Here is an 11,331-nt window from a genome sequence, read left to right on the forward strand (position 1 = left end):
TATATTCACAGTTTGCAATTTTGATTATTCTGGTCTTTTATTTTTTTGTACGTGTATGGAAAATATATTATTTTCAGAAAAATGCAAATGAAATGTAAAAAACATTCCAATTGATCAACTCCAGGACAGTTATGCTGAGTGCAAATTAATAATTTTTCCCTCCCAGGCTGCTATGAACCGCAGTATGCAGGAACATTTGCATAATGACATCTTTCTGAGCTAACTGAACATATTTTGCAAGTGTGGCAGAAAAGTTTGTGCTGAACGTCCCTTGGCCAGGGGAACAGAAGGACAGACAGTACACGCTGCAGCGAGTGCCGCGGGCTTCAGACATGCACAGTGCATCATCGGGCGAGCGGCCTTAGCAGCCATTTGTCACTGAAAGCGATGAAGGACCAGTCTGGGCTGCTGAACTGAGAGGAGCTCCCCCCCCAGGCCCAGCCGCCGTACCTGAGAGATGTCTGCTAGGTAGAGGGTAGAGGCTGACCCTGCCGACTCCCTTTCAGGACACATGGGCCAGAAATATGAGAAGGCGACTTCAGAAGGAGTTTAATAGCAAGACCAGCGTGCACCAGCAAGGGAAAACAAAAAACTCCTGACACCAATACGTTTGAAGCGGTTTTGGACTGCAATAGATGTTTGTGGAAAGTAAAAGGACAGTTTGTTCTACAGCACAGTTGCTACCCCTCATGTCACAGTAATAAACTAAAGGTGACAGTTTATGAATTATGTCCCGGGCCGGCTTTAGCGCTGGTGGCGCCTCGTGCCACAGTCTGTCTGGTTCCCCCCTAACCCATGACCATCTCCTCGGATTCCCTCACTACCACCCGTCAAATGTGCCCCTCATCTCTCCATAGCCCCCTTTCACATATATTGATTTGTTTTAAAGCGCTTGTAAAGTCTGGCTTTACTAATCCACTCAGGTATCCGCATAAAATGTAGATCTGTTCTTTGCAGCAGGCATATTAACCCTCTACGCTACTTTATGGGGAGTCAAAGCTGCCCATAGACCAAATTCCCATCTCTCTCCCTAGCACGAACATTAAACATAAGAGGTATCTTGACATTTTAATTGCTTTCTGAAGGCTGGAAGCAAAAGGAACTTTTAAAATGCAAGTGTTTAAGTTATTGCTAAACACAGCGCCCCCCAATCCAGGTCAGCACCCAGTGCGGCCACACCACTCGCACCGCCCTGAAGGCTGCCCTGATTATGTTAATCACAGCAGTAATAGTTTGACTGTAGCATGATGCACGGAGAAGTCTCATTACTGTGCATTTACAGAAAACTAAGTGACTGAATCCCTGTGGTATAAGATGTCAAAAACATGCTTGATGAACTCATCTATCATTATGTTATATTTCAGAGTCTAAACTAATAGTCTGCATGAAACAATATTAGATATCGGATGACAAATGTTTAAAGTTCATATGCAAAAATCTAGAGAAATGTACTTCTGCACCATACGAATGGCAATGTATTTGTAAAGTTATTCCATTTAAAGTTACTGTAATATAAACACTAACGAAGATTCATTAATGTTGAAATCTTAGTCTGCATATTAAAATGTGTTTTATTTCAATGTATTAATGTGCTGCTTTAATTCGCTTGCATTAGTCTAAGTGAGGCCTATTAGGCGATTACTCCATAACTGTGCAGAGATTGTTTAGTTATTTCATGTACGTTTAATTTCTTTACAGATTTTGTTCCCATGAGAAGCTTGGTTGGCCATAGATGACTATTGTTCTACACTTAGACAGGCGTGCGAATATGTCCTTGAAGAGAGAACAGTTAGGACGGTGAACTGTTATAACATAAGTGCGTTGCAACCCTGCATGGAATAGTACAGATGGATTCCTTTCTCATGGAAGGCTTGGGAACCATAGCCCACGTTTCAAGTTGGAGTCACATGATCAATTTCTATTGGATGATACCCCTACAATGTCAAGTGGAATGACAAGCTGACGAATCAGCGCGGACTATGAACTTTAATTTGTTGTTCCCAATTGAAGTTTGGTCAGAAATCAGAGAGCTTCTCCTGGAGGCCGGAGAAGAACCTACCTATCTCTTTACCTTACCATTGCCTGCTGAACCCTTTGGCCTCTTGCTGGTATTGCCCTCTCTACCAGCGCCGGTCTCTCCGCTATGGCAGAGGAGAGTTGCCCCACTGATGAAAGCAGTAAAATAAAGGGATAGTAAAAGCATTTTATTATCCCTTTATTTTTCCACTTCCGTAGGGTAGGGCGAGCCTCCTCCACGTCAACAAGAGGAGGAGGAGTGGTGGGTGTGCTTCTAAGTGAGCATGTCACCGAGGCCGGCCAAACTGACATGCGCACTTAGAAGCACAGTGCCCCACTCCCTCTCTGAGCGGCATTTCTTCCTGCTCAGACCAATTGCGGCACTTCTTTTATGCTGTGTAACTTCATGAGAAGAAGCGTCGTGATTGGTTGGGGAGGGAAGAAGACGAGAGGTGACTAGAGCGGGCGCAGCAGATCATGGAGGGGCAGGAAAGTTTATTTTTTTACTGCTCTCCCCGGCCTCCCCGCTCCGCGCGCTACTCCCCCCACCAATAGGCAGCAGCTGCAACTGCCCTCTACCCTTGTGCTTTTCAAATGCCCTGCTGAGATTTAGAGACTTTGCCCGAGAAGACTTTTAACAAAACTTCTGATATCTTTATGCTTTTCGTTTTTACTTATCTTTTGCCTATTCCAGTTAGTAACCTGATGTCCTAGCTTTTCCTTTTCCAAATTATTTTTGCCCGTTTTATGCTTCTTGTATTCTGCCCGCATGTGTTCCACTCACTATATGTTATCCCCTGATCGGCTAACCAGTAGGGTTTTCCATTTCCCAGAAATCTGTTTTCAGAAGATTTTATCAATTTAATGATTGATAATACTGAGCAACGCTGGTTTTCTGTACATCAGATTCTTTTATTGATGTTTTGTATAATTTATAGAACGTCTTTTTCTCTTAATATTAGTTCACCTAACCCTGTTTCGTCGCCTTGGTCGAACCATGGTGATACTGTATCTTTGTAACTTTATCTTGAGAATTGCTTATATGACTTTGAGCTTGTAATAAACTCCTTAACTTTATTTCCGACTGGAGTTTTCCTTGTACGGCCTCATGGGTCATACTGTGTAAATTAATTGGTTTGAGATTAAATGTGTTGTTTGTTTCTACCACACCCTTCACTGGTTCCAAAGGTCCATTGACCTCAATGAGCAACGATTTCTGCGAACGATGACAATACTCCAGCAGGCACAGCCGTTGTATCTGAGAAATGTCTGCTACGTAGAGGGTAAAGGGTGATCCTGTCAACTCTCTTTCAGGACACATGGGCCAGAAATATGAAAAGGGCGGCGTCAGAAAGCACCATGGTGTACGTGTTAGAAAGTTCCCTGGTGTACCTGTTAGAAAGTGCTATGGTGGATCCGATAGAAAGTACCATGGTGTGCTTGTTAGAAAATACCATGTTGTGTCTGTTAGACAGTACCATGGTGTGCCTGTCAGAAAGTGCCATAATGTGCCCGGTAGAAATTGCCTTGACAATACCATGGTGTGCCTGTTAAAAAGTGCCATAGTGTGCCTGGTAGAAAGTCCCATGGTGTGTCTGTTAGAAAGTGCCATGATGTGCCTGTTAGAAAGTACAATGCTGTTCCTTTTAGAAAGTACCATGGTGCGCCTGTTAGAAAGTGCCATAGTGTGCCTGTTAGAAAGTACCATGCTGTGCCTGTCAGAAAGTGCCATGGTGTATCTTGACAGTACCATGGTGTGCCTGTTAGAAAGTGCCATAGTGTGCCTGTTAGAAAGTGCCCTGGTGCACCTGTTGAAAGTGCTCTGGTGTGCCTTTTAGAAAGTTCCCTTGTGTGCCTGTAAGAAAGTGCCATAGGGTGCCTGTTAGACAGTACCATGGGGTGCCTGTTAGAAAGCACCATGGTGCGCCTGTTAGAAAGCACCATGGTGCGCCTGTTAGAAAGTACCATGGTGCGCCTGTTAGATAGTACCATGGTGCGCCTGTTAAAAAGTGCCTTGACAGTACCATGGTGTGCCTGATAGAAAGTGCCATGGGGTGACTGTTAGACAGTACCATGGTGTGCCTGTTAGACATAGAGCACCTGTTAGACAGTACCATGATGCGCCTCTTAGACAGTACCAAGGTGTGCCTGTTAGAAAGTGACATGGTGCACCTGTTAGACAGTACATGGTGCGTCTGTTAGAAAGTGCCTCGGTGTGCCTGTTAGAAAATGCCATAAGGTGCCTGTTAGACAGTACCATGGGGTGCCTGTTAGAATGTGCCATAAAGTGCTTGTTAGACAGTAACATGGGGTGCCTGTTAACAAGTGCCATGGTGTGCCTGTTAGAAAGTGCCATGGTGTGACTGTTAGAAAGTGCCATGGTGTGTCTGTTAGAAAGTGCCATGGTGTGTCTGTTAGAAAGTGCCATGGTGTGCCTGTTAGAAAGAGCCTGGTGGTCGGTCTGGGATTGCTCCTGGCTGGTGGCATCAGGACCTCAGTGGCAGACCCTGACAGCAGCATCCGCTCCACTGCCCCTCAGTGATGCCCATATGGCCCTCATGGTCAGTCGTGCCCCAGTGATAACTCAGTTTTATGAGACCTTCCCAGAGAAATGGAAAAAGGGGACCGATGTCTCTCTAATGTGTACATAGAAGTTAAACAATGATAATATCGTAAATACTTTATTTTAACTAAAACTTATAAAGATCAGATTTAACTCTGGCAGACTTGTGAGCGTTGTGCAAATGAAGAGGGAATAACAGGTAGCCACAGATACTCCACCCACACACTCACACAGCATCTTCACAACAACCAGACCCAACACCAGGCACATCCAACTAATGACCACGTACCCCTAAATGTGCAGAAAACACACACCGACTCATGCAGTCCCACACACTCCTGAGCTCAAGATGTCACACTGCCAAAAGGAGGTGCCACGTGGCTGTTACCAGCTTGGCATGTATTATTTAAATCGAGGCCGGTAAGAAAAGTTGGCAACTTTAATTACGAGCTGGATGCACTCTTCATCACAGAAACCTGGCTCACCCCCACATCCTCGAGGTCCTTGTTTCCCCAGGCCAGGGATTATCTTGTTCTAAATACTGCAAAGCCACATTGTTTCTTATGTGTGATTTCTGAAATTACACTTCAACACATAATCGTGCAGTACACCCCAATCCACTCCACTCTGTTCCACTACAATCCACCCCACACCAATCCACCCACCTCAATCCAAATCACTCCAACCCACACCGCCTCAATCCACCCACCTCACCCCACACCAGTCTGCCTCACTTAATCCAATCCACCTCAGATCAATCAAATCCACCCCACTCCGATCCACACTACTCGAATCCTCCCAACCCACTCCATTCTTCTGCACTCCAATCTGCCCCACTCAAATCCAAAACAATCAACCCCACTCCAATCTGCCCCACCTGACTCCAAAGTGACCTGTCCTACTCCAATTCAAAACAATCTGCCCACTCCAATCTGCCCCACCCCAGTCTAAAACATTCTGCCCTACTCCAGTCTACCCCACTCCAATCCAAAACAATCTGCCCAACTCCAGTCTGCCCAACTCCAATCTAAAACAACCTGCCCAACTCCAGTCTGCCACACTCCAATCTGCCTCACTCCAAACCAAAACAATCTGACCACTCCAATCTGCCCACTCACGTCTTCCCCACTCCAATTCAAAACAATCTGCTCCACTCAAATCCATCCCACTTCAATCCGCCCACTGCAATCCAATCTACCTCACCCCAATCCACCCACTCCATCCCAATTCACCCCACACCAATACACCACAATCCACCCCACACAATCCAATCCACCCCAAGCCAGCCCAATACAATCTACCCCACTTCAATCCACCACAATCCACCCTGCTCCAATCCAAAACAAGGTGCACCACTCCAGTCTGTTCCACACAAATCTGCCCAACTCAAATCCAAAATTATCTGCCCCACTTCAATACAAAATAATCTACTCCACTCCAATCCAAAACAATCTGCCCCACTCCTATCCAAAACAATCCGCACCACTCCAATACGCCCCAATCCAAACCACCCCACTCAAGTCAAATCCACCCCATACCAAGCCAATCCACCACACTCCAGCAAATCCAATCTACCCCCTCCAATTCACCCTACCCCGACTCCAATCTACCCCACCCCACCTCAATCCAATCGACCCCAATCCAGTTCACCCCACCCCAATCCACCTCACTCCAATCAAATCCAATCCACTGAGCTGCAATCTAATCTACTCCACTGCAGTCCACCCCACCCCACACAATCCAATCCACCCCAAGCCAGCCCAATCCAATCTACCCCACTTCAATCCACCACAATCCACCCTGCTCCAATCCAAAACAAGGTGCACCACTCCAGTCTGTTCCACACAAATCTGCCCAACTCAAATCCAAAATAATCTGCCCCACTTCAATACAAAATAATCTACTCCACTCCAATCCAAAACAATCTGCCCCACTCCTATCCAAAACAATCCGCACCACTCCAATCCGCCCCAATCCAAACCACCCCACTCAAGTCAAATCCACCCCATACCAAGCCAATCCACCACACTCCAGCAAATCCAATCTACCCCCTCCAATTCACCCTACCCCGACTCCAATCTACCCCACCCCACCCCACCTCAATCCAATCGACCCCAATCCAGTTCACCCCACCCCAATCCACCTCACTCCAATCAAATCCAATCCACCGAGCTGCAATCTAATCTACTCCACTGCAGTCCACCCCACCCCACACCAATCCAATCCACCTCACTCAATTCGACCCCACTCCAATCCACCCCATTCCAATCCATCCAACACAATTTCACTGCACACTCAGGTTGACTGCTGGATAAACCTCCACTTTTCCATGAGGACGCGCTGCGCTCGTAAAGATGGTTGTATTGCCCCAGTTCCTCTATCTGTTCCCAAACATACCAATACCCTCATTGCGGGTATTCTTCTACACACTTGAGCTCCTAGGAATTGTTTGGGTGGGAGGAGGCAACACAGGCTATGCTTTGAGATAATAACACCCCTGATCCTAAACTCTACTATATGCCAGCCCAGGCATTCTTTGTGCTTTGTTGCCGTTTGCCCCAAGCCCCATACAGTAGTGAAATCGGAGGAGGTCACCCCTGGCACATTGCGCTCCACCGTGTTTGTGCAGGTACCCTACCCGAGGAGATCAGTGGACACAGCCACTGCGGCACTAACCGCCTGGCAAAAGCCAAGCAGATCGGTGGGCTCCCTGTTGCTATACTCACCCAGGGCCCCTGTTGTCCATAACCCTGACTTCTCTTTAACAGTCGAAGGCTTGGTCCGCAAGTATGACGACACCTAGCACCCCGTGGAACATTTACACATATCATAGGCTGCCCCTCAAGTTTAAGACTTAGCTCCCAGAGTTACTTCTGAACAAAAGAGGCACCTGACAGACCTCACATTAACGAAAAGTTGGATGTCACTTCTATGTAGCCTGACTGAATGCCTGGCCAGCAAGCCAAGGTCCTGCCAGGACATCATGGCCTTTTAGATGCATGGATAAGGATATACTGTTGCACCCAACTGGAATAGATCTCTGTGAACTACAGGCACAAACTCTTGCACTTTAAATTGCTGCGTAGACTAGACTGCACACATATCCCAGCTGTCACCAACCTTATGCCACACTCCTATGCCAACTCCTGCACTTGGCAAGGGAAAATTAACTGGTTGTCGCGCACTTGAGATCAGCGAAGTCAGACATTTCAGAAACGGTTGACTATGTGGTTCCCGCCGCCTCAGAAGTAGTTGTGATGCGATATACCGCTGAGTTACTGAAACTGACAATTTGACTAGTTGCACTGGTGTTTCAACTCCTTACTGAGCTTTTCTCATTACTACAACAAGAATTGTACAATGAACAATTCACGAACCATTTGCCACCAAGGACGAGAGGGTCCAAAAGGCAGAATGCTAATCCCAAATTTCAACTGGAGATCATACCTCCTCAAAACCAGTGATTCCCAACCCTTTGGCTTCTGTGGACCCCCCACTTTATCATTACCGGAAGCCGGGGACCCCCACTGAATCATTATTGGAATCAGGGACCCCCTCCACTCCTCCTCCCCCCCCCCCCCCACCGAGACATTACTAAAAGCTGGGGACTTGATCTGTTATTATTATTCAAATATCTAAGCAGGCACGGACCGCCTGTGGAGGGTTCACGGACCCCCATGGGTCCCCGGACCACAGGTTGGGAACCGCTGGTCTAAACAAGTAACAACTGATAACTGAAATCAAATGAAATGAGGAAAAAGGCCCACAGTCAACAAGGAAAAAAGTAGAAGGAAAAAGGAAAGGAAAACAGACACAGAGCACGAATCCGGCTGCCAGCTGAAATGGAAGCGGCTGCTCATTGGATGAAGGTCCCGCTCCCTCGAGGAAGGCGGGCAGAGATATCTGGTGCCCTGCAACGTCAGTGCTGAACCACACCCCACAATGCCACCACCCAAACCTAGACCTCGCACCCATGGGCACCACTGCATCCCTGCCTCGCCCACGGAGAGCCGGACATCCCCGACACTCCCCATCGACACCACGACCCATCGCCCCGCCAGATACACGTGATGGCCTCACGTCATCTTGGTGGGACAATCCCGGCCTGTCCTCTTTAGCTGTTGGTAATGGGGTCTGCATTGCACTGGGCGATGTGCTCTGCGCCTGGGGGATACATGGAACCCAGAGCTGTCAGTTACATACAGGGGTGCCTTGCAGTACTGGAGACCCCATTGATGTGACCGTGCATGAGTTGATGTATTGGTGCTGATGTTTTCAGTTTAATAAAACAAAATAAATAACTTTAAAAAAGCACTGCCTACCCGCTCCCTGGTCCATCTCTTCCCCAGCTCCTTGCCTGCATCAGCCATCCTGTCGCCACTGCAGGGACTTGCCTCTAGCGCCTAAAAGAAAGTTGAAAAACGTTAAGTGTTTGGTAGCTAAGACTCCACGGAGATGTGGTGGCATTTAAAACAAGCACGCGTTAGACTCTGCATTTAATATGGACGATTCGTGAACGTCACTTCACTACAATACCAGGGGAAGCAGAAGTGAGATCACATGCCCTTTGACCTTAAATTTCACTCTCACTTGCACAGACACACACGCTCATATGCACACTCTCTCCTTCGCGTAAATACTCACACACAACATACATTTAAAAGCATTTTTTTTACATACTTCTGCTGCCATGGGAGGGTATATTCCAGCTAATTGTACTCAATTTTTATTAGACTAGGAGTGAATAATGAAACAATATTCACAATAAGTGTAATAAAAACATTTAGAGAAAACAAATAGAGCGGAGCCCCAACTGACGTCCATAAGGACGCGATGCGCCTGTGCTATTGCCACTTCTGAGGCCAGGGGTCTCAAACAGCAAGCTAGGGGGTCGCAGGTGCGACCCCTTGTGACCCCTAAATAAGGTCCATGGGATATTAGTACTGAAGCCAAGCACCATGGACCGGGGTTCCAGGTTCTCAGCACGGTGTCCTTTAGCGCCAAGAACTGACCCAAGCACTATAAACCGTGATCACGTATTCCAGGCCTCACAAACACTGGTGACCAAGCTCCTAGTGCTTGGATTCGTGAGAAGGCTCTTGAGTCACATTCCATACAGCGCATCGGGCACTGGGGGTGATGGGAGCTGTGCAGACACGCGGAAGGATCCTTCTCTGCTCTCAGTCACCGGTGCACAAACAGAAAACACAAGCAGAGCTGAACAGAGGCATCTCCCTAGAGCCTTGTGGAGGGCACCCTCGTTCTCCTGTGTAACAGAACCATGCACGGGTGGGTGGAGGGGGATCAAAGCAGCATCTGGGGGCTGTTGTGCACGTGTTGCGCCTCCCAGGCCACCAGCAGGCCTGCTCGGATAGGTGGGTCGGACTCAGAGCGTCTCCCTGCTTCACTGGGAAACCTGCTGTTCCACAACAAACGCACAACCCGCTGAGCCACAACACTGCAGGAAGGGAAGGGGCCGGTGAAATGAACACCTCAGGGCATGCAGAGGCCTGGCGGGGAAGGTACCACATTCCTGCCACTGCCTAACGAGGCAACCTGTCCGTTGTGGGGTTAGGGAAGAAAGGTGACCCCAGGTATGGGGCACTAACACTCCTCACGTGGACCACAGACAAGGAAAGTGACACTTCCCAAGATCAGGACACACTGTGATCTTAAGGCAACTTTCCAAACTTGCGGTGCAGACAATAAGGTCTATACTCCTTGACTGTTCATCGGATGTCAGCGACCACCAGTGGCCATGTGGTTGGAAGCAGCCCAGTTAATAATAATAATAATAATAATAATTTAAAAAAAGCCCCTCTGGGCGGAGTCCATCTCCAGCAGAGTGGAGCCCTTCACTTGGGGCGCATTGGTGTCACATCACAGCAAAACACACCGAGGTGGGTTTGGGGGGCGAGGAAACCCGCCTACACGGTCCAGTGGATCAAGCAAAACGATGTCAACTCTGTTCTAAACTCGATAAAAAGTTTCCAAAACTTTTAGACTTTGAAGGAAGTTACGTCATTTTAAAGTAAATGGGATCAATACCCACCATAAAGCGCTTTGACAGCTCCTCAGGGATTGTAAGCACTAAATAAACAATACTTAGATGCGAGCATCGAGTCTGAAGATGAGAGTCGGAGCCAGAAGGCTATTTTAAGAGCTGCCAGAGACACAAGTAAGAAACTAGTGTTCAGGAGCTGAGCTACCGCTGCCCCCGGGGGGAGCGTGCTGTGAACGTGTAGGCGAACCTTAGAGACGCAGCCTCCTCTTTTGGTTTAAATATGACGTGGACACCATTTCTTCCAGCTCCTCACATTTCAGAGGTAAGGAAGAAATGCGTAAAGCCTCCGTTGTGTGAAAGTTTTGCCAGAACTGTGGCAGACGCAATCAAGCTGCTGTTAAGTGGGCGAAGTATGAAATATAATTATATGGTGGCAAGTTATATAAAAAGAGTCTCTTCTGTAAAGGATGAGAGGTGACTTTCAGGCCAGCTGCACCTAGGAGCTGTGTTATTATTTTTGATAGATACTGACAATAAAATTAGAATAGAACCCTGAACAGGGAGGGAGTGCCACTAGGTTGCCGGTGGGCGCTGTGAGCGCGGCCCCCTGGTACATCGAGGGAGGTGGGGGTGCTTCGGTGCAGATACACACCACAGGCTGTGCTGGTGGAGTGGCCTAGTGTTTTTAGGTCAATCAATCAGTTATTTCTTAAGCGCGCTACTCAGCCGGTAGGGTCTCAAGGCGCTG

At 47.7% G+C, this 11,331-nt stretch overlaps 1 long non-coding RNA gene across 1 annotated transcript in view; it reads left to right on the forward strand.

Annotated features, from left to right (window-relative positions):
- The window catches only part of LOC138265230 (uncharacterized), a 119,883-nt gene extending 116,814 nt beyond the window's left edge, over positions 1–3,069 (forward strand). Inside the window, exon 3 of the long non-coding RNA XR_011199317.1 lies at positions 1,699–3,069. This is a non-coding gene — a long non-coding RNA (uncharacterized lncRNA). The remainder of the gene's footprint in view (positions 1–1,698) is intronic.
- The last annotated feature ends 8,262 nt before the right edge of the window (positions 3,070–11,331 follow it).

This window comes from Pleurodeles waltl, chromosome 11, assembly GCF_031143425.1.
Source record: "Pleurodeles waltl isolate 20211129_DDA chromosome 11, aPleWal1.hap1.20221129, whole genome shotgun sequence".
NCBI classification, from domain to species: domain Eukaryota; kingdom Metazoa; phylum Chordata; class Amphibia; order Caudata; family Salamandridae; genus Pleurodeles; species Pleurodeles waltl.